This window comes from Lissotriton vulgaris, chromosome 3_1 (assembly GCF_964263255.1).
Source record: "Lissotriton vulgaris chromosome 3_1, aLisVul1.2, whole genome shotgun sequence".
NCBI lineage: Eukaryota > Metazoa > Chordata > Amphibia > Caudata > Salamandridae > Lissotriton > Lissotriton vulgaris.
Window position 1 is genome coordinate 63,804,928 of NC_141689.1, and position 24,014 is coordinate 63,828,941.

The 24,014-nt window shown below is 50.1% G+C and overlaps 1 protein-coding gene across 1 annotated transcript in view; it reads left to right on the forward strand.

Moving 5' to 3' along the window:
• LOC147725964 (uncharacterized) overlaps positions 1 to 24,014 on the forward strand; it is a 71,976-nt gene that overhangs the window by 12,116 nt on the left and 35,846 nt on the right. Inside the window, exon 2 of the mRNA XM_086960087.1 lies at positions 468 to 518. The gene's annotated coding sequence lies outside the window, so the exon portion shown is untranslated. The remainder of the gene's footprint in view (positions 1 to 467; positions 519 to 24,014) is intronic.

A 24,014-nucleotide genomic window follows, 5' to 3' on the forward strand; every position in this document is an offset into this window, starting at 1 on the left:
TCTGCCTTCTTCCTACGAGGCGCAGCACCCTCGGTCATTTCATGACAAGTGCACGTGCCAGAGGATACACTTATAATCCCTTCTCCTGTTAGTGTGAATACAGAAAACATGGCGATCCGAGCACACATCTGTCAGCTGCACAAGCACAAAGTTATCCTGCTTTCGAGGACCACTTGCACCACACACTGCAGTCATTCGAATGCACAAACTATCCTTATGCTACCAGAAACAACATGAAAAATGCATATTAAATCTTTGCCACACACATCAGTAGCACTGGAAATAGTACAACACTGGGAGGGATGAAAGGCTGAGTCGGGTCTGTGACCTGCAGGTTTCTTAAAGGACTCAGAGCTAAACACTTCATTCACTGTAGGATTGCACTGTGCACACTTCTTCCTCAAGACTGAGGCTATGTTTGAAATCTCTCCTGTGAGGGTCATTGTGTCTTTCTTCTGTGTTCACAGTGTTTGTTTGCTGTAAGAGCCTCTTTCTGAAAAGAAACCGCCTCAGCACAGGTGAGTCATTAAAGGGGGACTACTGTGGACTTAATCTGATTTTTATTTGTTGTTCTTGAGTTTAAAATTGTATATCCACTTCACTAATTTGTTTCTGGCTGTTATGTTTATTGCTGTTTGACCTGCATTAATCTGCTATTGAAGATGCAGCCCCCTGGGTCCTGCTGCCCCTCAGCTGTAGTTCAGTTCATCTGCTGCCTCTATGAACATGCAATGCTTCTTGTAAACTATGGACAAGTGGTTCGAGGAATGATCCGGTGACATCAACCCATTAGCTATGGAGTATTTTCTGCTGTTGAACTATCACTTAGCCTTAACCCCTTGGCCACAGCGGTAATTCCGTCACGGCGCTGGGGGGGGAGCCCGGCGCCGCCATGCTCGTGACAGAACCACGCCACATGAGCCACGGGCGCGCTGTGCTCATGACAGCGTGATTCCGTCACAACTCCGCCCACTCACTAATTCACCCGCACAGGCGGGGAGTCAGTGCCGCGTGGGCAGAGCGGCTGCAGCATGACAGAACCACGCCATCATGAGCACACGGCGCCCGTGACTCATGACAACGTGGTTCCATCATGAGCAGGAAAGGGGTTAAAGTAGAGTACCTCCCATGACTCTCTACCCCTCACAATCAATCAATCAATCAATCATAGGCATTTGTAGAGCGCACTACTTACCCGGAGGGTCTCAAGGCGCTAGGGGGGGGGGGGGGTGCTGCTACTGCTCGAACAGCCAGGTCTTGAGCTTCTTCCTGAAGGCGAGGTGGTCTTGGGTCAGGCGCAGGTTGGTCGGGAGGGAGTTCCAGGTCTTGGCGGCCAGGTAGGAGAAGGACCTTCCTCCTTTCGTCGCTCTTCGGATGCGGGGGACGGCGGCGAGGGCGTGATTGGCTGATCGAAGGTGTCGTTTGGGAGCGTAGAAGTTGATGCGGTTGTTGAGGTAGCTCGGGCCTTGGTCGTGAAGGGCTTTGTGAGCGTGGGTGAGGAGACGGAAGGTGATTCTTTTATTTTTATTTATTTATTTTATTTTATTTTATGGAGTTTGTAGAGCGCGCAGCTACCCCCGAGGGGGTGTCCCGGCGCTAAAATCCAGGGGTACCCAAGTGAAAGGGGAGGTGAAAAAGAAGGAGATGAAGGGGAGACTAGAGTCCGGAGAAAAGCCAGGTTTTAAGTTTGGCTCGGAAGATGGTTTCAGAGGGACAAAACCTCAGCTCAAGTGGAAGGGAGTTCCAAAGTCTGGCAGCAATGACACCGAAACCTCTGCCACCGGTTCTGGACAGTCTGAAACGGGGCGAGATCAGGAGGCGGAGGTCATTGGATCTCAAGGATCTGGTGGAGCGGGATATCGAGACCCGATTTTGCAGGTAAGTAGGACCGAAGTTGTTGACGGCTCGATAGGTAAGAGTGAGGACCTTAAACTGGATGCGGCTAGCCACAGGGAGCCAGTGGAGTTTCCTCCGGTATGCAGAGACAGATTGACGGTACGGGATATTACCGATCAGTCTGGCTGCAGCATTCTGGACAATCTGCAGCCGACCAGTCAGGTACTGGGGAGCCCCTGCATAGAGGCTATTGGCATAGTCCAAGTGGGACGTGATAAGGGCCTGGGTGACTGTGCGGCGGGAATCCATGGGGAGGTAAGGAAGGATCTTTCTTATCATGCGTAGTTTCATGAAGCAGGCGGAAGTAACTTTATTGATCTGAGTTTTACATGACAGGGAGTCATCAAATTGGAAACCAAGGTTCCGTGCCGAGTGAACGGGGAATGGGGCAGGATCAAGAGCCGTAGGCCACCACCAAGAAGAGGGGATAGAGGTTTTCTGATTAAAAAACAGAACCTCTGTTTTATCTGCGTTCAATCTAAGGTGGTTCGTAGTCATCCAGCCACTGATGTTATTGAGGCATTGGCGAAAGTTGAGAAATGCGGAGTCCGAGTGGTCCCGGAAGGAAAACACCAGCTGTGTGTCGTCAGCGTAAGAGACCACCCTGACTCCGTAAGATTCCACCACGTCCGCCAAGGGGGCCAGATAGACATTGAAGAACAGGGGGCTTAGGGCGGAGCCCTGCGGCACCCCACATGATAGAGGTTTTTTCTCTGACTTAAAAGGGCGTAGCAGTACCCTTTGACTTCTGGATGAGAGGAAGGACTCGATCCAGCTAAGGGCAGTGCCACCGATGCCTATCTGCTTAAGACGATCCAGGAGGATGGAGTGAGAGACCGTGTCGAATGCCGCGGACAGGTCGAGGAGAACCAACATGGCCTCCTCGCCCCTGTCCACGTACTCTCGGATGGTCTCAGACACCTCCAGCAGGGCCGTCTCGGTACTGAATCCTGCTCTGAAACCGGATTGGGATCCATGAAGCAGAGAGTGGTCTTCTAAATAGTCCGTAAGTTGGAGCTGTACGGCTTTCTCCAGGACCTTGGCGGGTTTAGGAAGAAGGGAAATGGGACGGTAGTTGGAAAAGACAGCGGGATCTGCGTCTGCCTTTTTCAGAATGGGGATCACCAATGCCTCCTTCCAGGTGGTTGGGAAGAAGCCATGGTGAAGGGAGGCATTCCAGACGGAGAGGAAAGGGCAGGCCAGTGAAGGCGCCAGTTCTCCCATGATTTTAGCGGGGACCGGATCGGAGGGGGCACCCGATTTACAGCCGATGAGTAGTCTGATAGCCTCGTCCTGGTTGAGTTTGTTGAATGCTAGGAAGGATGGAGACTCAGGGGGACTAATAGGGGAAGATGGAGTGACAGACTCTGTGGGGAAGGAGACACAGAGTTTGTTAATTTTTTCCAGAAAGAAATCTGAGAGTCCCTCACAAAGAACCTGACAGGCGGTGTTCTGGGGGGCCCTAGCCGGAGGGTTAATAAAGTCTTTAACGATGTTAAAGAGCGTTTTTGATGAATTTTTGGCTTTATTGATTTGAGCGGCAAAGTGGTCTTTCATCGCGCATTTTTTAAGTTTAAGGAATTGTTTTAGGGCCGTTCTGTAGAGATGTTTGGCATCAGGGTCGTAGTTAAGTCTCCACTTGCGTTCTAGAGCCTTACATTTGCTTTTCTCCTCCCGAAGGGGGGTGGAGAACCAGGGAGCAGAGGGTCGCGACCTGGTGGAGGAAATGGTTATCTGGGGGGCAATAGAATCAATTGCTTTGAGGAGAGTAGAGTTCAGCCTAGAGACATTTTCATCAATGTCCGGGGAGAGGTGCTCCGACTGATAGTGGAATAGTGGATCCAGGGTAGCGCAAGTGACCTTATGCCATTTTCTTCCCAGTTCCTTCCTAGGGGCCATTGGGGCAGATTTGCGTCCCAGAGTGAAAGAAAATGGGACGAAGTAGTGATCGGTCCAGGTCAGAGGGAAAGGCTGAAGGACAGTGATGAGCGGGAAATTGGCGAATATAAGGTCCAGGGTGTGGCCTGCCACATGGGTGGGACCTACAACCAGTTGTTTAAGATTGAGGCTCTCCATAGTGTCCACCAGGTTGGTAGCCTTAGCGCAAAGCGGGTTGTCGATGTGGAGGTTAAAATCGCCCAGGACAATGAAATTTTGATGTTTAATAGATAGATCAGCCAATTTGTTGACCGGGAGCCAGTGCAGGTCTCTCAGGTGTTCGGAGATGTGGCTGTGTCGTGGGACGTCGAGGATGAGTCTGGCTGAGGCGTTCTGGATCCGTTGGAGTCTCTTCTGGAGCTTGGCTCACGGTGATCTTAGCACTGGCTGTGATCAACTTTATACCCTTGACCCCTGATTACCTCTTCCTAGCCCTACTCTCTCTCACACACACACAAACTTTTTGGGTCCCCACAGTCTGGGTTAGAAACACCCAGACGCTCATGCAGATCCAGTATTTTCTGAGCATTGTCACCAAGTAAATGTCAAGAGGTTAGACATACTAACATGGACCTGGTGTAAATTACAGGGGTGCGGATTTCCTCACACCCGGATCTTACTGGTGCAATAAATAACGCAGAACTCATAACACCTATTCGTATTACTTCAATATATTTCCTTTTCAAACTTAAAAAAAAACTCCACTCTGACCTCTGAAAGTAGGGGTTTATGTTCGAGTCAGAATCTTCTGGCCCCCCTGTAAAGAGAGCCGCAAGTGAGCATCTCACTGTGAGCGACAGGCGAGTATCTCACTGTGAGCGACAGGCGAGCATCTCACTGTGAACGACAGGCGAGCATCTCACTGTGAGCGACAGGCGAGCATCTCACTGTGAGCGACAGGCGAGCATCTCACTGTGAGCGACAGGTGAGTATCACTCTGAGCGACAGGCGAGCATCTCACTGTGAGCGACAGACGAGCATCTCACTGTGAGCGACAGGTGATCATCTCACTGTGAGCGACAGGCGAGCATCTCACTGTGAGCGACAGGCGAGCATCTCACTGTGAGTGACAGGCGAGCATCTCACTGTGAGCGACAGGCGAGCATCTCACTGTGAGCGACAGGCGAGCATCTCACTGTGAGCGACAGGCTAGCATCTTACTGTGAGCAACAGGCGAGCATCTCACTGTGAGTGACAGGCAAGCTGACGCCTCTCTGAAGTGCTAAACTGCCATAGTACATAATGTTTATACTCCATTATTGAAGAACGGCAACTTCATTGTATGGCGTTTGATGCTGCAATAATTTTTAACGTTGTCCTGGAATATTTGCCCACAGGGAGGAAAGACACCAATAACAAAACAAAAAAGAAAAATGTTCATAACAGGTGTCATTCTCTGAGGAGCTCATCCATTAGCCAGGCCAATATTATCGCAGTCAAAGCAATGAGGTGGGGGTCAAACGACAAACCTATTTCTCCCAAGATGGAAGGCGGACGCCAGGCATGGTTATTATCAGGGTGTTTTACACCTCACTGTCCTTATATCAAGGAGCTGACACAGGCAGCGGTGCCGCCATTCTCCGTTGGTACCAACAGATGCTCAGCACACCCGAACCACAGACCTTTACCTGCAGACACCTTTCACTATATTATAGTGAAAAGTTTGCAGCAGGATTAAAAAAGCTGCATTTCAGCTCATATTACAGAGCCTTGCAATAATCAGACTTCCTTACACGTCTAAAGTTTGCTCTATCCTGACCAATTTATCTGGGGGGTGATGAAAACAACCCTGGTCTGGTCTGGTGGCTCAGTGGACTAATGCATCCTCTGCAGGGACCTCATGGTCACAGCTTCAAATCCTGGCGGGTCCACTCAACCTTTTATCCAGCTCAGGTCGATAAAATGAGTACCTTTGAGTTGGGTAACAATGAAAATCTGTTATTCAGCTCCAAGAGACCTATGGGTGAACGTGTGCTTTACAAACACACGTTTTTTTATGTTATGATAAAACACCCCTTGACCCAAAACCACTTATTGGATGAGGGTAACATCTCATTCAGGTCAATTTGTGAACAATTTAATTAACACTCATCAAGGTAAAGGCCGCCTTGGTCTATCAGCAGGTGTTCCTTTACACCAGCATATGCCCCCTTGAACCCACCACAGGGAGCTCTCTCTGGCCCCTCCAGGTCCAGACATGAGGCTCTATGTGGTATTCTTATGTTGGGGTAGCTTTAAGGGCAGAATGCACTTGGGAGCTCCAAATGTAATGTGGAGCTTCAGGGGAAGCAGTTGATGCTGTCGCACTGTGGGGTTCAGTTCTAGGTGACGTGCCTTGTCACAATAAATCCTAATCTGAAATAGAAGGGGGTTCCCCAAGGCTAATAAATGATGTAGGCAGGAACGAGGGGGGGGAATTGCAAGAGCCAATAGAAAAAGTCACCCTGCCAGAAATGATGAGTGGTGGTCCCAGATGGGATCCGCTTTTGATTGGGGGGGAGGAATGTCAAGAGAGTACCTAGGACCAAGGGGACGAATGGACCACAAAGAGGATCATTTATAGAAAATATATATTTTTTATTTTGTTTGATTTAGTGCATTTAGTCATATTAACAAGGTGTTCAGAGATTATACATGTAAGAATTCATAGAGTCATCAGTGCTGTTCATCATTTTTAAAGATAAATTCATAAAAGATAAACATAAAGAAAACACAAGCAAGGTATATAGTGTTTTTGCCAGGGTTGGCAAAAAATAAATCCTAATGTAAGCATCTGTTGTGGACGGATTCCTTCACTGGTGATGAGTGGTTTAACACGTTGACCGCAGTGCGAATTCCGCCGTGGTGCTGGCATTCTAATCAGTGGGCGAGGTTCGGATGGACCCGGCCGTCCTCTGCACACGCCCACCATCACGTGGGACGGCTGGGGCGTCCGCAGCATTGAAGGGGTTAAAGACTGAACCCTGTCTACTGGCAAAACAGTATGTGACCAAAAATACCAGAATCTATGAGGTTGATGTAGATGTGATGAATTTTGAAGGAAAACAGTGAACTGTGACTTTATTAGGTATTATAAAGGCTGCGTCTGTGGCTGGCACGAAGCTAGAGTAGGATTTATTGAGCTTAAATCATAATAATTGTCATGACGTGCTCGAGCGCTCAAATGAACCGCCATTACATTGTGAAATGTTAAGATAGAGCGTCGTGTCGCTGCACGCAAGGAAGAGATTGCTCCATTGACTTGTCTTTTCTGTTACCGCGTGCATGGGAAAATAACGGCACCCCATACTAAAGAACTAGAAGGAAGAGAAACAGGCCCTGCAAAATAATTCTACACTATTACAAAGGAACATCGTTTATCCAGTTTGAGACTGAAGTGACTACTTTTATTATTTTAATTATTTATATTGGACTTTTGCGTGAGTGTCTGTGTGTTATGGAATCTGTAAGGCGCTGCCAGTGTTTCTGCAGAATCCTGGGCAGCCGGTAATGTTGTAGGAAGATTGGAAGGATGCTTTTGAAGCTTACTTAGACGACTTTTACGTCTTCACCTATCCATGAACAACAGATCATTATTACTGTGTTTCATTATATGGGCTAGGTCTACAGTTGTTCTCCTGTGTGGCTTAGTAAATATGCTTTTGTGATGTCAACTATGCGTATTGTGTGACCACACTAGATCTCTAAAACCTTCCACTAAACCCAAATCCTCATGAAAACCACTTACCTACCCCACTACCTCCCTCTTTCCGGGCACATTGTATATATTCAGTGAAGATTCTTTGCCATATATATGCTTTGATGATGATGTGATTAAATAACATCTCTCTTTAATCAACTGTATAATTGTTTCACTTTAGATTAAGTACAAAGTATTGTTTGTTTGTTTTTTCCAAAAATGTACATACTGGGACCACTTTCCCTTAAACACTGTACCAAAATCGGCCGAAAACCGACCCTGGCAAAGAGCTTGGCGGCACCTCCAAACCCCCCTTCCCCCCAAGTGGGGAGGGGTGGGCCGGGCGAGCACTTTGCCAGGGCCGGTTGCGGTTCCCAGTCCGGCCCTGCTTACATCTCCTGATACTCAGGACGATGAAGATGAGAAGGAGGACGATGTCCATGAGAAGGCTATCAAAACTTTAAATGTACCTCACAGCAAAAATCTAAAGGTAGTGGTAAAACGGCATACCTTTTACCAGGAGTCAACAACCCGGTGAAAATATGGAACAGTTTGTAGGATGTTTGCTGTTGTCAGCGACATCATGCACGTTTAAGGATTTGCATGATGAAATCGTAGGAGATCAATTGATTAACCACATTAGTAGTCTGAAAATTCAATACAAATTACTAAGGATAGGTGAACCTACATTGGAAAAGAGAATCGCTGCTGCAAAGGAAATGGAAGAGGCCTCCTCCTATGTAGTGAAGTCAGAAAGAAAGGAGTCTCATGTCAATCGTTGTGAAGCAGGCTTTCAAGAGGTGAGTGTTGTGAAAAAGAAAAACGCGTTTCTCATGGCCGATACTGCAATCCAAAATAACTTGCTGTGAGGTTTGGATACTGCATGGACCAGTGTATCCCACGGCTGCGAGATGACCTGGCTTCCATCTCTTCATAGTAGCTGCCTTATACTGTTTCTGGAGAGCAGCTACTGTAGAAAGGTCCCTGGGGTCAGCAACAAGGCCCTACGGAGTGATTGGTTAGCTGCTGAACATTTGTGGTTAAACCATCTCGGTGCTGTGTGAACCACTTTGGAGGATTTTGAAAGAGATTTTTAAAATTTTTAAGCAAAAAAACACAAAGGAATGAACTATTCCCTCATTAGCTCCATCGTCTGCAAAGCAACCCTAAACCCACCCCAGGTTCTCCTTTAATACTTTACAGAGATATTGGGTTGGATTCTGAAGTTTCCAGACCACTCTAAGGGTGTCAGTGGATGAATGTATTTTGCCAACCTCAGCGCCAACACTACATTTCACCCTACATGGTACGGCCTGAGCTACCTCGATGGGGTCATGCTCTCTGAAATATTATTTAAATTATTGGTAGTAAAAATGTCATTGATTACAGATGCACTGCCCCTACCCTAAATGTGGGTAACCCCAGGTCACTAATGGCAACCTCACCCATCACATTATGTGGGGCAAATGACGAGAGGAAGGTCTCGAACTCCTTACCTTTCCGATCAAATCCGCTGGAGCATCATCAACATTCTGTATCACAGCATTAAAATCCCAGGATAAACACCAGTGCGCCTGTCGCCCTACATTGGTTGCTTAACCCTAAAGAAAGCCAATGTATTGAAACAAACCAGAGAACCTTGGATTTGGAATATTATCAAAGTCATTAACATAGAAGTTAATCAGATGCGAGGTCACCCCCCTCCCCTCCCTTAGAGCTGCCTACCTGTTGATACATTCCAGTCCTGGCATGGGCTGGGAGGGATGACACATAGATGGAGACATTTTATACATATTGGGCTTATAGAAAAGCCCCAGTGGTAATGAGACAATCTTTGAATTAGCAAAGTTGCCCTCCATTTTGGACCCTAATAAGTTCCTCACACAGGATGGATGTCTAAAGTTATCATGGTGCAATCTCCCACTATATATGTGGCTGAGTGCCCCACCCAGCTGACCCTGCTCATCACTAGCATCTCATTGCACCCTGTGACATTAAAAGGAATAACCATGCCATGCAGCTGGCCCCGTGATTCAAATTGATTGCGCTTTAGAGGGCGCACTCCGGCCAGAAACAGCACATAAGGGCGCGCTACAAGGGGTGGTGTTTAATGTCACAGTGTTGGGAGCTGAGTCAGTCCTTCTATTGTCTGTGTTCGCTGTGGTTCCTTGACCTGGGGGTTTGGATGAGAGATCTGTATTATTGATACCAGGTCAAGAAGTCCCTGAAACTAATTCGGTGGAAGGCTGTCCATCAGATCTCAACCTGGAGCTGGTTATGGTGATAAATGCGGAAGGCATTGCATTCCTCAAGGCTGCTGCAGATAAATTAACCCTTGCATTCATATGGCACTCGCAACAAGAGCGGGCATCAACGTTGCGAGGGAGCTATTCCAGCTGATGACATTTGTCGTGTCGTGATCGGGCCTACAGGCGGACACAAAAGGAGGCCACACGTGTGTACTATGGTGGTCAGTACAATGCCTGCCACGCCCAGGGCCCTGGGCTCTTTATTAGCTTTTGAATGTGCCCTCCGTAACTACTTCGGGCTAAACCATTGAACCTGCGCTTGGGGGTAACACATGACATCACGGTCATACTACGTGTGGGCTGTAGTGGTCGCGCCCACCTAGTGCGAAACTACATTCCTCCTTTACCCTGAAGTGAAAACAGAATAAACATGACATCATATATATCAAACACTTCCGATCATAGTCTCTGAGAATTGCAAAATGCAAAAAAAGAACAGTCTTACTTATTTTCCTTTCGTCGGATGAAGTGCATCTCAAGCTCCCTCAACGTCTGCAGCGGGCCACAAAATCATGGTACTTCTGGGATGGCTTCGGACAGGGGCGCAGATTGTACCTGCTCTGGCTGCGCTCGCCTGACGGGGTTGGAGCCAGTTCATCAGAGTCTTTGGCTTCCGCAGTTCCAGGGTGGCTTCGGGCCATCTGCGACCCTTGTTCGCTCCGGGCTGGCGCAGCTGAGTCTGCTTCTGGGACCTCCTCTTCGCTGGGGGTGTCTTCTTCCTCCATTTCTCGTGGGCCTTGGCTCAGTCTTGTGTATTGCTCTGCAGAGTCAGGGAATCCATCATCATCTCCATTCAGGATTCTTTTAAAGAACAACACATTTCTGGTGACTTTCTCTCTCCCTTTCATTGCCGTGATCATGGTTCCATTGACGTTGGTGACAGTCCATGGGTCTAACTCGAAAGGGAGGTGGAATTTCCCTCCAGGATGGCGATCTTTCACCAGCACGCGGTCACCTACTTGGATGGGGCTGTCTGCTGCCCTTCTTCTTCGCGATGCTTCTCTGTTGGATTTTGTTCGCTGTTCCATGGACCGGTTGCTGGGAGTCGGAGCCGATGCCCACATGGGATGGTGGGGGAGAGTGTCCACACAGCCCTATTGAAACACAAGCGGCTTGGAGGAATCCCTGTGGTGCAGTGGGGTGTCAGCCGGTATTCCCTTAAAAATTGGAAGAGGGCTAGTTCCAGGTTTTGGCCATCTGTCATTGCGATCTGGATTGTCTTATTAAGAGTTCTCATCAGTCTCTCGACTTCTCCATTGGCTTAAGGCCATCTTGGGGTAATCTTCCGGTGCTTGATGCGGTGTGATTGTAGGTAAATGGCTAGTTCACAGCCGTTGAAGGGGGCCCATTGTCGGTGCGTAGCTCATCCATTAGGCCGTGGGTTGCGATGATTTTTTCTAGCTTAGGGATCACTTCAGAGGCCGCAGTGGAGGGTAGGATCTCAATTTCGGGGTATCTTGAGAAATCGTCGACCACCACAAGCATGTACTTTCCGCCGGGAAGGCTACCAAAGTCTGCGCTGGCCCGCACCCATGGGGCTGACGGTCCTTCCTCTGTGATTACAGGCGCTGGGGGGTTGGGCAGGCTGGTCGCTAGGCACACAGGACATCGTTGGATGACCTCTTCGACTTTCTTGTCGAGCCCTGGGAACCAGAGCTTGTTCCGGATGCAATTTTTTGATTTCACAATGCCCTGGTGTGCGCCATGGGCTAAAAGGACCGCTTGCTGTGTGAGACTGTCAGCAGTACCAGGCGAGGACCTCTTAGGAGACATCCTTCCGGTGAGATTGACAACTCGCTTCGGACTTGGTAGAGTGCTCTTAGTGTCGCCTGGGCCTCTAGGGTACGGAATGATGCTGGGCTCTGGAGTGGTTTCCAGTTCCCTGACTGGATAGCTTGCATGGCAATCTGTAGGCAGTCGTCGTCCTTGGTGGCTTGCGTTACATCTCCTAGGGAGATTGGCAGGGGTCTCGAACGCTCCACGATCATTCTCACATATTCTTCTGTAGCGTCTGCCTCTGCGGCTTTGGCCTCAGTGATCGGGCGGGCATGCCTCGATAGATAGCCGGCGGGGTTCCTGGAGCCCGGCCGATACTCCACCGTGAACTGGTATTCCTGGAGCTGGAGCACCCACTTCTCGATGCGAGAGGGGGGGTCGTGAAGATGATCCCTGGAAGAGTGGAAGAAGTGGTTTGTGGTCTGTGATCACCACAAACTGGTGTCCATATAAGTAGATATGGAAGTGTCGGCCCCCCCATAGGATGGCGATGGCCTCTCTTTCAATCTGCGAATATCGCTGTTCCATCGCAGTGAGGGTCCTACTTGCATACGCGACGGGGGCCCATTCCCCGCACGGTTGTTGTTGGGTCAGGACGGCGCCTAGCCGGTCGGGCTGGCATCCACCATAAAGCTGTGATTCGTAGCGAGGGTTAAAGTAGGCCAGAGTCGTGTCTGCCGAGAGTGCCGCCTTGGTTTTCTGGAAGGCTCTCTGCTGTTCCGGCCCCCACTGGATTTCGTGAGGTCACGGAGAGGGCCGGTGAGGTCTGATAGGTCTTTAATGAAGCGCCCGCAGTATGTAACCATCCCAAGAAAACTGCGGATGGCAGTCACTGACGTTGGGGCGGGAGCTTCATGGATGTCTTTGACTTTGTCGGGGTCTGGTCCTACGCCCTGGTCAGAGAATTTGTTGCCGAAAAAGCTGATGTCTTTTCGTAGGAATTCGCACTTCTCCCTGTGAAGGGTCAGACCCCGTTCCTGTAGCCTGGCGAAAACAGCTTGGAGGCACTGGATGTGTTCGTCCAGCGTCGCCGCGTGGACCAAGATATCGTCACTCACGTTTAGCACGCCATCCAAACCTTGCAGGACGTTCTGAATAGTGTTCTGAAATACTTCTGCTGCGCTTGAAATCCCGAAACTGAGTCTGGTATATCTCCACAGGCCTGCGTAGGTGGAGAAAGTCGTTATCAGGCGGGAGTCCGGGTGCAGGGGGATTTGGTGGTAGCCTGACCTCAGGTCCATCTTCGAAAACCACTTTGACCCTGACAGCTCGCCAATGATGTCGTCTATGGTCGGCGTCAGGTGGCGTTCTCTCTTAATCGCGAGGTTGGGGATGCGCATGTCCACCCAGATCCGCACGGCATCCGGTTGCTTCGGTTTCTTGGCTACCACAATGGGGAACACCCATGGAGTGGGTCCGCTGACCCTTTCTATGATTCCAGCCCTCTCAAGCACTCGCAGTTCGGCTTCTACTTTGGGTCGCAGGTGGAACGCTATGCGTCGGTGTCTGAGGGCTACTGGAGCAACTGAGTGATCTATGTGAAGGCGAACGGCGGGTCCTCTCAAGCAGCCAATCCCCTCGAACAATGAAGTGTGTTGCATCACGAGATGGTCGAGGCTGTGGGCTTGGACTGTAAGGGCGAAGTGGATCAGCCCTAGATCTTGGGCGGTTCTGCAGCCGAGCAGAAATCCGGATCCCTCTTGTGACACCTAGATTTTGGTGTGTAGTTGATGGGAGTCATGTGATACTGCTGTCCGGAAGACTCCGCACAGTCGTAGGGGTCGACTGGTGCCGTAGGCGTACACCTGTACTCTCGTGGGATGGAGCATTGGTGGAGTGTCTAAAGTCCGGTATACGCTGGCTGCCATTAGGTTGATTGTTGCTCCGGTGTCAATTAGGGCTGCTACAGCTTGATCTTGCACGTTTACTGTGCACATCGGCTCTGCGGATGGTGTAGCGGCCAAGGTGTTGAGCATTCGCACCACGTGGACGGATTCTGCGTCCGCATCGTCATCGTCCATGTCGCTGTTGGTGGAGGCGTTAGGCAGTGGCTCTATCTGTCTCACTCTTCGGGGCGGACCGTTGGGCTTTTTCCTCTGTGTTGATAGGCATACGCTCGCGAAGTGGTTGGCCTTTCCACAGGCGCTGCAGATCTTTCCTTGTGCAGGGCATGCTCCGTTGTGGGGTGTTGCTCCTCCGCACCATACGCAGGTGCGGTCGTGGGGTGAATGAGCTGGGCCTGGCCGTCCTCGTCGGGGTGGTTTCGTGCGCGTGTCGGTGGTACTAGTTTTGATGGCGCACACTGGTTCAACTTTGACTGCGACAGTGGGCTTCAGTTCCATATGCGCAGCTCTGGCTTTCGATAGCTCCTTAGATCGCCCTAATGCCAGGATGTCGCGCATGGGCATGTTGTCTGTTTCTAGGACTCTCTCGCGCAGTTTTGAGGATGCACAGCCTTGTATGAATTGGGCGCGAATCTCGTCATCAGCGTCCGGGAGGGTACATGTGCTGGCTAGTTTCTTAAGCCTCGCATAGAATACATCCACTGACTCTTCTGGGAGCTGGCGGGCTTGGCGGAGTAGGAACCTTTCGTAATCCGCACTGGTGAATGGTTCGAAGTATTCCGTTATGGCGTCGCGTAGCGTGGTGTAGTTCCGGGGCGGGCCTCCTTCTACCACGTCCTTCGAGATGTCGTGTATAGCTTCCCCTCCCAGGTGTAAAAGCATCGCTCACCGCCGCTCGACTGCAATGTCTGCCGCCACAAAGTAGTTTTCCAGGCGTTCCATCCATTTCTTCCACCGGGCAGCTTGGGAAGGAGGCGTGCTTGTGACTGTGAAGGGCTCAAGTGGTGGCACAGTGGCCATGGCCATTGGGGAGGGTGGGGGGCTCGACAGCCAAGAGGTGCCCTGTCACTAGAGGGCCAGGAGTCCAGGAGCACACTGGGGGCACCTTCAGGCGATTTCAGGTGGCAGTGAAGAGGCTCGGCAGCGTTGCACGCGAGATGCGTGTGAAACGGCAGGTAACCATACGCGAGATGCGTGGGAGAATGCAGGGGCCACAGCGGTGCACGCGGGATGCGTGATGGGCTGCGCGCTGGAGGTGCGCAGCAGGCTAGGAGGGCTGGCGCGGTGTCGGGGTCGGAAGCAGGCGTGTGCCGGAGTACGGCTGGGGCACAGAGGCGGAGGGCACGCACCTGAGGCCGCGAGGCCGCATCCGCAGTGTGCAAGCGGCGGGGCTGCTCGCTGGCAGATACTGTGAGCGCGGCTTCACCCGCTTGGAGGCTGGATACAGCGGCGAGGCTGGTCGGCAGGGCGCCGAATCGGCGCGGCTGGGCCTCCGCTTGACGAGGCAGGGAGCTGGGTGCAGGGTGGCCGGGAGTACTCCGCCGGAGGGGCGTGCCGAGCTCGCAGACCGGGGCGCATTGCAGGGGCCACAGGGGCAGGCTCGCCCGGTGCAGAGGGGCGGAGCGCGGCACACGGTGGCGTGGTGAGACCACCTCGTCGCCAATGTCGTGTCGTGATCGGGCCTACAGGCGGACACAAAAGGAGACCACACGTGTGTACTTTGGTGGTCAGTACAATGCCTGCCACGCCCAGGGCCCTGGGCTCTTTATTAGCTTTTGAACGTGCCCTCCGTAACTACGTCGGGCTAAACCATTGAACCTGCATTTGGGGGTAACACATGACATCACGGTCATACTACGTGTGGGCCGTAGTGGTCGCGCCCACCTAGTGCGACACTACAACATTCATTACATAAGTTACTCAGGCTGGAACGTTGGGTCCCTATGATGTCCTAGCGATCAGTAATTGGACTTAGCGGTTCTCGTAGTGTTACAGAAAGTTTCTTACCTAGCTCTTCGATGCTCAGCAATCCCAGTTACTTGGAGCTGCTCCCTTGCCAGGTTCAGCCGGGTGTAATTGTGGTTGTAGAGATTGCACAGAGACTATTCTTTTTGTGGTTGACATCTGCCTCTTGGGGTGGATTAGTACTCGTTGGCTGGGTAACTCTGTGATATTGTCCAAATTAACTGTGGGGCAATTATGTTATGTTATAGGAAGCTTGTATCGCGCACTAATACTCTAGAGTGTCCTGGCGCGGAAGTGAACTGGGGGTTATGGTAGGCGTCCTCGGGATCGGTTTGAAGATTATGTTCCACCTCTCAATCTATCCAACGACTGGAATTGCCATTAAGGCACAGCACGTTGAACGGATTAAGCGAGGGACGTTTGGTAGGGGAGTTTAGGAGCCAGGAAGGAAAGGAAGGGGACAGCAGGGAGGGAGATCTGGAAAAGACAGAAAGAGAACAACAACTCATGAGTAGCTGTCTTTTCTCACTCCTAAATACAATAATAACAATTGTACCTTATACTGACTAAATACCTGTAAAGAAAAAGAATTCTTCAGGGGAGAGATAAATGATGTCGGATGTAGGGATATAGGTGCAGCTGCAATAACACAAAAAAGGACAGTGACTTGTAACCTCCTGTATACGGACATTTATATCAACAGTCACCCAGATACTATACAGGACATGACATACCCCTAGCTCACTCCTTGTGCGCTTCACAGGGATCGAGAGTTGATTACCACTCCAGATCAATCCCTGTTAATAAAAGGAGTAAAGAGACATTGGGATTACAACACCATCCTATTAGAACACCTCTTCATCACAATGCAAACAACAAAAGAATTCGTCTAAGTGTTGGAATCACACAGAAACGATGGCCGTTCAGTTTCAATCCCCTGGACTGAACTTCAAAGGTGGAGCAAAGTTTTTTCCCCACAAAGCACATGAAGATTGAGCACAAATGTATTTAGAAACCTCCGTGGATTATACACCATCCACCACACCGTCGGCCGACAATACTGACCGGGACAATCCCAGTGAACCAAGGAAGGACTTAACCCTCGTAAACCACAAGTCAGCAATAGCCCTGGAAAACCTCCTTCAGGACTCTAGAAGTTGTAACAACGCCAAGAACAAAAGCTGTCTAGGTGCAAGCACCCTTACCGCACCAAACACGAACTGCCAAAGGACGATCAGCTCGGACCGGAGAATTCCCGATGCTGAGCGCTGCGCCCCGTCTTCCTTATGCTTCCGCGATCAACCTCTCGCGAGAAAGCAAAGGATCATGGGAGTGGTAGTTCTCTTGCCGCACCTGCCGGGAACTGTAGTTCGTTCGCGCAGCGCGATCATGACAGTACATCCCCCTTACAGAGAAGGCGAAGTCAAGGCCCTGGTTTAGCAGGATGCTTCCTATGAAAGGCCGCCACCTTCGCAGGGGAAACCACGAATTCTCCTCAGGACCGTAACCCTTCCAGGAAACCAAATACCACAGTCTACGACCACGATACTTGGAATCCAACAGACGCTGGACCTCGTACTCAAGCACTCCATCCACCACCACCGGAGGAGGCCGCGAGCGACCCTTTCCTCGTGCGGGTTTCAACAGGGACACATGAAAAACAGGGTGGATCCGCAGATGAGAAGGAAGTTTCAGTTTCACAGCCACCGGATTCACCCTTTTTTCAATGGCATAGGGCCCAATGTATTTAGGGTTGAACATGCTTAATTTCTTGAACCGTAGATTACGAGTAGACAACCACACCATGTCCCCTCTGCCATACAACGGTCCCTGTCTTCGGTGTCTATCGGCGGCAGTCTTGTATTGCGCCTTGGCCTTTGCAAAATGAGACTGTACCTTGGACAAGGTGTCACGAATTTGTTCCACCCTACGTGCAACCTCAGGTAACGCAGGATCAGCTCGCGGATGGACAAATGGAAGGAACCTGGGATGCCTGCCATAGTTACAGAAAAAAGGCGTGTCCTTGGTGGAACCATGGATGGCGTTGTTATACGCCACCTCGGCCAGCCACAAGTGATCCACCCACGCCTCTGTAACTTGATCCATGTAACACCTGAGATACTGTTTGAGTGTCTGATTCAGGCGCTCCGTTTGCCCGTCTGTTTGTGGGTGGAAGCTAGTAGAAAGGGCGGTCTGAATGTGGAGCATCGAACACCATTTCCTCCAGAATTGGGCCGTAAACTGCGCACCTCTATCGGACACAATCACGCTGGGCAATCCATGAAGACGCACCACTTGTGACATAAGCATATCCGCCAACTGCCCCGCAGAGGGCACTTGTGCTCAAGCGATGAAGTGCCCCATCTTGGTCAAGTAATCGATCACAACCAGAATCGCCGTGCATCCCTGGTCTTTGGGCAGGCCAACTACAAAATCCAATGATATCCTATCCCAAGGAACAGAGGGAGTAGGAAGAGGTTGTAGCAAACCTTGTGGACATCCGTGATCGGACTTCATCCTCGCACATTGTTCGCACTCAGAAACCCACTTCCTGATATCAAGTCTCACAGAGGGCCACCAGAAATGACGGAGAACATGTTCAACAGTCTTGGCTTCTCCAAAATGACCCGCACACGGGGAGTCGTGGCACCATACAAACACCTGCCTCCGCAGCTGCACTGTAGGTATTAGTAACCTTTTGTTATGCAACGGAAGGCCCCCATGCATTGTCCATTCAGGATGTTTCTGTAGCCACGTCTTCCATGAAAACGAGGAAATGCCTCTCACCACACCCTTCAGAAAGGTGTCTGGCTGCAAAGCACACAGTACTTTACCAGGGTCGATGATGCTGGCCACTGGTGCCCCCTCAGGAAGAACCACGGACCACTGACGGGTAAGAGCATCTGCCTTGCGGTTCTCTACTCCAGGCCTGTAGGTGATGATGAAATGGAAACCTGAAAAGAACATCATCCATCTCAGTTGCCTGGGGGAAAGATGACGGGCTGCCGTCATAAATTGTAGATTGCGGTGGTCTGTGTACACAGTGACTATATGTTTGGCACCCATTAAGAAGTGATGCCACTCCTGGAAGGAGTCACGGACCGCCAATAGTTCTTTCTCTGATATGATAGTTCTTTTCCGCGGCGTTCAACTTCCGGGACATAAAAGCCACCGGATGAAGTTGCCCTGTATCAGCGTTTCTTTGGGACAAAACTGCTCCGATTGCCACTTCCGACGCATCAGCCTCCACTACATAGGCCTTGTCTGGATCAGGATGGGCCAAGATCGGAGCAGACACAAATGCATGTTTGAGAGCAGAGAAAGCAGTCTGTGCCTCCTCGGTCCATTTGAATACAGTGCTTTTCTTTAGAAGATGAGTTATAGGGGCCACCAACTTTGAGAAGTGACCGATGAAGCGCCTATAAAAATTAGCAAATCCAATGAAGCACTGAACATCACAGACATTGCAGGGAACAGGCCAATTCGTTATTGCCGAAACCTTACGTTCTGCCATCTCCTGACCCTCCGGACTTAGGATCACCCCCAGGAACTCCACAGAACGTACATGAAAATTGCACTTACTCAATTTACAATATAAGTGATGCGCTTGAAGTATACTCAATACTGTCTCTACATGATGGAGATGAAGTTCCTCAGACTCAGAGTACACCAATATGTCATCTATATACACGATGACATATCGATCCAAAATCTCACGAAGGACGTCGTTAAGGAAGACTTGAAATGCCGCAGGGGCATTGCAAAGCCCAAACGGCATAACCAGGTACTCGAAAAGACCATACCTGGTTTTAAAGGCAGTCTTCCACTCATCCCCCTGCCTCATACGGACCAGGTGGTAAGCCCCTTTTAGATCCAACTTGGTGAACACAGTAGCACCTTTGACTTGTTCCAGTAGAACACTGATGAGAGTGAGAGGATATCTGTTTTTTATAGTGATGGCATTTAATGCGCGAAAATCCACACACGCCCTCAATTCTCCATTGGTCTTAGGAATAAAGAAAAGGGGCGATGCTGCTGGTGATTTGGACGGGCGGATTAATCCCAATCCTAGCAACTTGTCAAGATAGGACCTCAAATGCTGTGTCTCGGGTTCGGTCAATGCATAATACGCCCTGTAGGTACCACTACCCCAGGTATTAGATCTATTTGGCAATCGTACTGCCTGTGAGGGGGAAGTTCTTCGGCATGGGTTTCACTGAATACCTTTGCGAATTTAGAGTATGCTGCCGGAAGTAACACACATTTCTCTGCAGCAGTAGCAATACTGGAGCCTCTAGCCAACGCTCTAGCAGGAATCAGAGATGCCGCATGACAGTGCTCCAAACAGTGGTCAGAATCCATGATCAAAGTTCTGCTGCCCCAGTCTATGCTCGGATTGTGTTTCTCCAACCAGGGTATACCAAAAATCACTCCATACTGAGGGGCCCTGATCACGCTAAAGGTAATCATTTCCACATGTGCTTCCCCATACCACACCTCTAATGCTTCAGTTCTATACTCCACTGGACCCGTACTCAACCTCCTCCCATCCACCGCATAAACCACCTCAGGGGACTCGTTCTGTATCAATTCGATACCCTTGCTCTGGGCTTCCTGAATGTCCATAAACATACCCGTAGCTCCCGAGTCAACCATGGCAGACATGACCACTTGTACACCTTCCACTACCATCCTAATGGGAAGAAAAAAATGTCCTTTTGATCCCATCTTAACGTCATGTAACGAAGGGACAGATAAAGGACTCTAAGACACCCCTTCTTGTGACCTAGAGTCCGTCAGTTTCCCGCCCCCTCTTCAGCTGTGGTTGAGGCTGCTCTGGGGGAGCGAAAACGATTACCTTTGGGCTTGACGGGACACTCCCGTACAAAATGCCCACGTTTCCCACAATAGAGACAGAGACCCTGCTTGCGAGGGGACTCTCTTTCAGCTGGGGTGAGGGCCTGTCTGACAGCTCCTATATCCATCGGTTCAGGGGCAGAAGCCAAAGGAGTTTCAGTTGGTTTGCTCCGCTCAACAGGAGGTTTTCTACGAGTATCCCCTCTCCGTTCGCTCAACCTGTGATCTAGCCTCAACGTCATTTTGATCAGATCCTCATCTGTAGCAGGTTGTGGATCGATCTGTGCCATGACATCTTTTAACTCCTCGCTTACTCCCTGATGGAACAAGGAGGCTTGTTTGTTCTCGGGCCAACTGGTCTCTGCTACTAACCTTTGAAAAGCGTTAATATAACCCACCAAATCTTTGCTACCCTGTTTCAACTCCAATAACTCCCGATCTGCCGTGTAGGAGTCCGCCCTTCTATCAAAAACTCTTATAAACTCCTGTCTGAAGGATTCCCAATCATGTAACAGGGGGTCGTTACGATTGACAAGTGGTACAGCCCACTGCACTGCATTCCCCACCAAATAAGAGATTGCGAAGGCCACTTTAGCCTGATTGGTTGGGAAGGATTTAGGCTTACATGAGAAATGAAGTGCTACCTGCGTGAGAAACACCTGCACCTTCTCTGAATCCCCCTGAAAGCGCTCGGGGGAGGCCAAAGGGATGGAAACTGGCATTTCCGCTACCACAGCAGTGGAAGGAGCAGGTACGCCCGCATCAAACGGGTTTCTTGGTAGACCATCAAACCTGGCCCGTAGGTCAGCTGTCTCTTGTCTGGATGCTGCTACTTCTATCTGTAAACTAGCCAGAGCAACTATCACTTCCTCCATGGTAGCCATAAGGTTCAACCCGACCAGGAGGACAATATTCGTGGATCGGGAATTCTGTTATGGTAGGCGTCCTCGGGATCGGTTTGAAGATTATGTTCCACCTCTCAATCTATCCAACGACTGGAATTGCCATTAAGGCACAGCACGTTGAACGGATTAAGCGAGGGACGTTTGGTAGGGGAGTTTAGGAGCCAGGAAGGAAAGGAAGGGGACAGCAGGGAGTGAGATCTGGAAAAGACAGAAAGAGAACAACAACTCATGAGTAACTGTCTTTTCTCACTCCTAAATACAATAATAACAATTGTACCTTATACTGACTAAATACCTGTAAAGAAAAAGAATTCTTCAGGGGAGAGATAAATGATGTCGGATGTAGGGATATAGGTGCAGCTGCAATAACACAAAAAAGGACAGTGACTTGTAACCTCCTGTATACTGACATTTATATCAACAGTCACCCAGATACTATACAGGACATGACATACCCCTTTGTCACTCCTTGTGCGCTTCACAGGGATCGAGAGTTGATTACCACTCCAGATCAATCCCTGTTAATAAAAGGAGTAAAGAGACATTGGGATTACAACACAATCCTATTAGAACACCTCTTCATCACAATGCAAACAACAAAAGAATTTGTCTAAGTGTTGGAATCACACAGAAACGATGGCCGTTCAGTTTCAATCCCCTGGACTGAACTTCAAAGGTGGAGCAAAGTTTTTTCCCCACAAAGCACATGAAGATTGAGCACAAATGTATTTAGAAACCTCTGTGGATTATACACCATTCACCATACCGTCGGCCGACAATACCGACCGGGACAATCCCAGTGAACCAAGGAAGGACTTAACCCTCGTAAACCACAAGTCAGCAATAGCCCTGGAAAACTTCCTTCAGGACTCTAGAAGTTGTAACAACGCCAAGAACAAAAGCTGTCTAGGTGCAAGCACCCTTACCGCACCAAACACGAACTGCCAAAGGACGATCAGCTCGGACCGGAGAATTCCCGATGCTGAGCGCTGCGCCCCGTCTTCCTTATGCTTCCGCGATCAACCTCTCGCGAGAAAGCAAAGGATCATGGGAGTGGTAGTTCTCTTGCCGGGAACTGTAGTTCGTTCGCGCAGCGCGATCATGACACTGGGGCGGTGCAGATGGAAACCAATTAAGGGAGCTGACTGAACAGGTGTGTCTTTAGGCGTTTTTTTAAAAGTTGGAAGTCTTGAGTAAGCTGAAGATCCACAGGGAGCGAATTCCAAGCCACTGCTGTTTTAACAGAAAGAGACTGGCCTCCCAAGCGAGCTCTGTGGAAACGCGGCATTACCATCCGGCGTAAAGAGGCAGACCGCAGAGATCGATTGGGAACATACAGAGCAAAGCGCCTCCTAAGGTACAAAGGACCAAGACCATGATAATACCGGGGAATGCTAATGAAGAAGGCATTGGCGTAATCAAGACGGGACAGAATCAAAGCATGGGCTACCGTATCTTTAGCCTCTCTAGGGAGCAGAGGAAAGAACTTTCTAAGTGCCATGAAGGTGCCAAAGCAGACACCAGTCAGTTTTTTAACATGGTCAGCGAACCGAAGATCCGCACTAAACCATACTAAACCATACCCCTAAGTTCTTTGCCGGGGCTCCCACAGAGTTAGGGCACGGGAAATCAGGGGGACACAGAGAATGTCTAAAGGCCAGAGGGAACTGGCTGTCCAAAAGGACCTCCGATTTGTCCTCATTGCACTTCAGAGAGGCATGGGCAAGCCAGCGAAATACGGACGCTAGGCACATCTGGGCGATGTTGGTGTCCAGATCCGAGCCCCTCCAGGTAAATAACAATTGGGTGTCGTCCGCATAGGCTATGATTTTTGCCCCAAGCTCCTCAGCCAGATAAATCAAAGGGGTCAGATAAACATTGAAAAGCAGAGGGCTCAGTTTAAAGCTCTGTGGCACCCCACTAGCGAGTTTCCTGACAGAGGATAGACAGGGGGCCATGCAGACCTGCTGCGTGCGAGCATCCAAAAAAGATTTAATCCACTCCCAAGCCAGGCCCGTAACACCAATAGAAGAGAGCCGGGCAAGAAGCATCTGGTGAGGCACCGTATTGAAGGTGGCAGAGAGGTCAAGTAGAATCAGGGCCGCCTTGCCGCCCCCGTCCAGGCACTCCCTGATCGCCTCCGACATCTCCACCAAAGTGGACTCCATGCTGTAGGTGGTTCTAAACTGGGCTGGGTGTAAAGCACCCGAGAATTCGAGAAAGTCTCAAGCTACAGAAAAACAACCTTCTCGCAGATGTTGGCTAAGACAGGTAAGAGAGAAATGGGCCGATAATTAGCTGGCACCAAAGGGTCCAGCGAAGGTTTCTTGAGCAGGGGTAACAGTTTGGCCTGTTTCCATCTCACAGGGACCGTGGCGGTCTGAAGGGAGAGATTGAAAATCGCCACTACTTTGGGACAAACCACCTCGGCCACCCCAGCAAGAACACGAGCTGGACATGGATCAGTGGGTGAGCCAGACTTCAAAGATCTAAGAATGGCTAAAATGTCGGACTCAGCAACAGGCAAGAATGATGTAAACCGAGGGATAGAAACACTATGTGTAGGGGGAGACACCATCAGGGGTGAGTCCAATACCCTGGAATTAGAACCCACACTATCCTGAATCCCTGAAATCTTGTCAACAAAAAAGGTGGACAGCTCCTCACACCACTGTTGGGAGAAAGGAAGAGTCCATTGCGCCGCACACGGTGATGGACATTCTTACAACTGGAATGTTGCAACTCGCCACCAGACTCAGATTGCCCTATCAGCACAGGTACATCTGAGTCACTATTAATCATGCGAGCCCTATTGCCTGCATCTGCAGGTTCCCGCCCCTGCTGC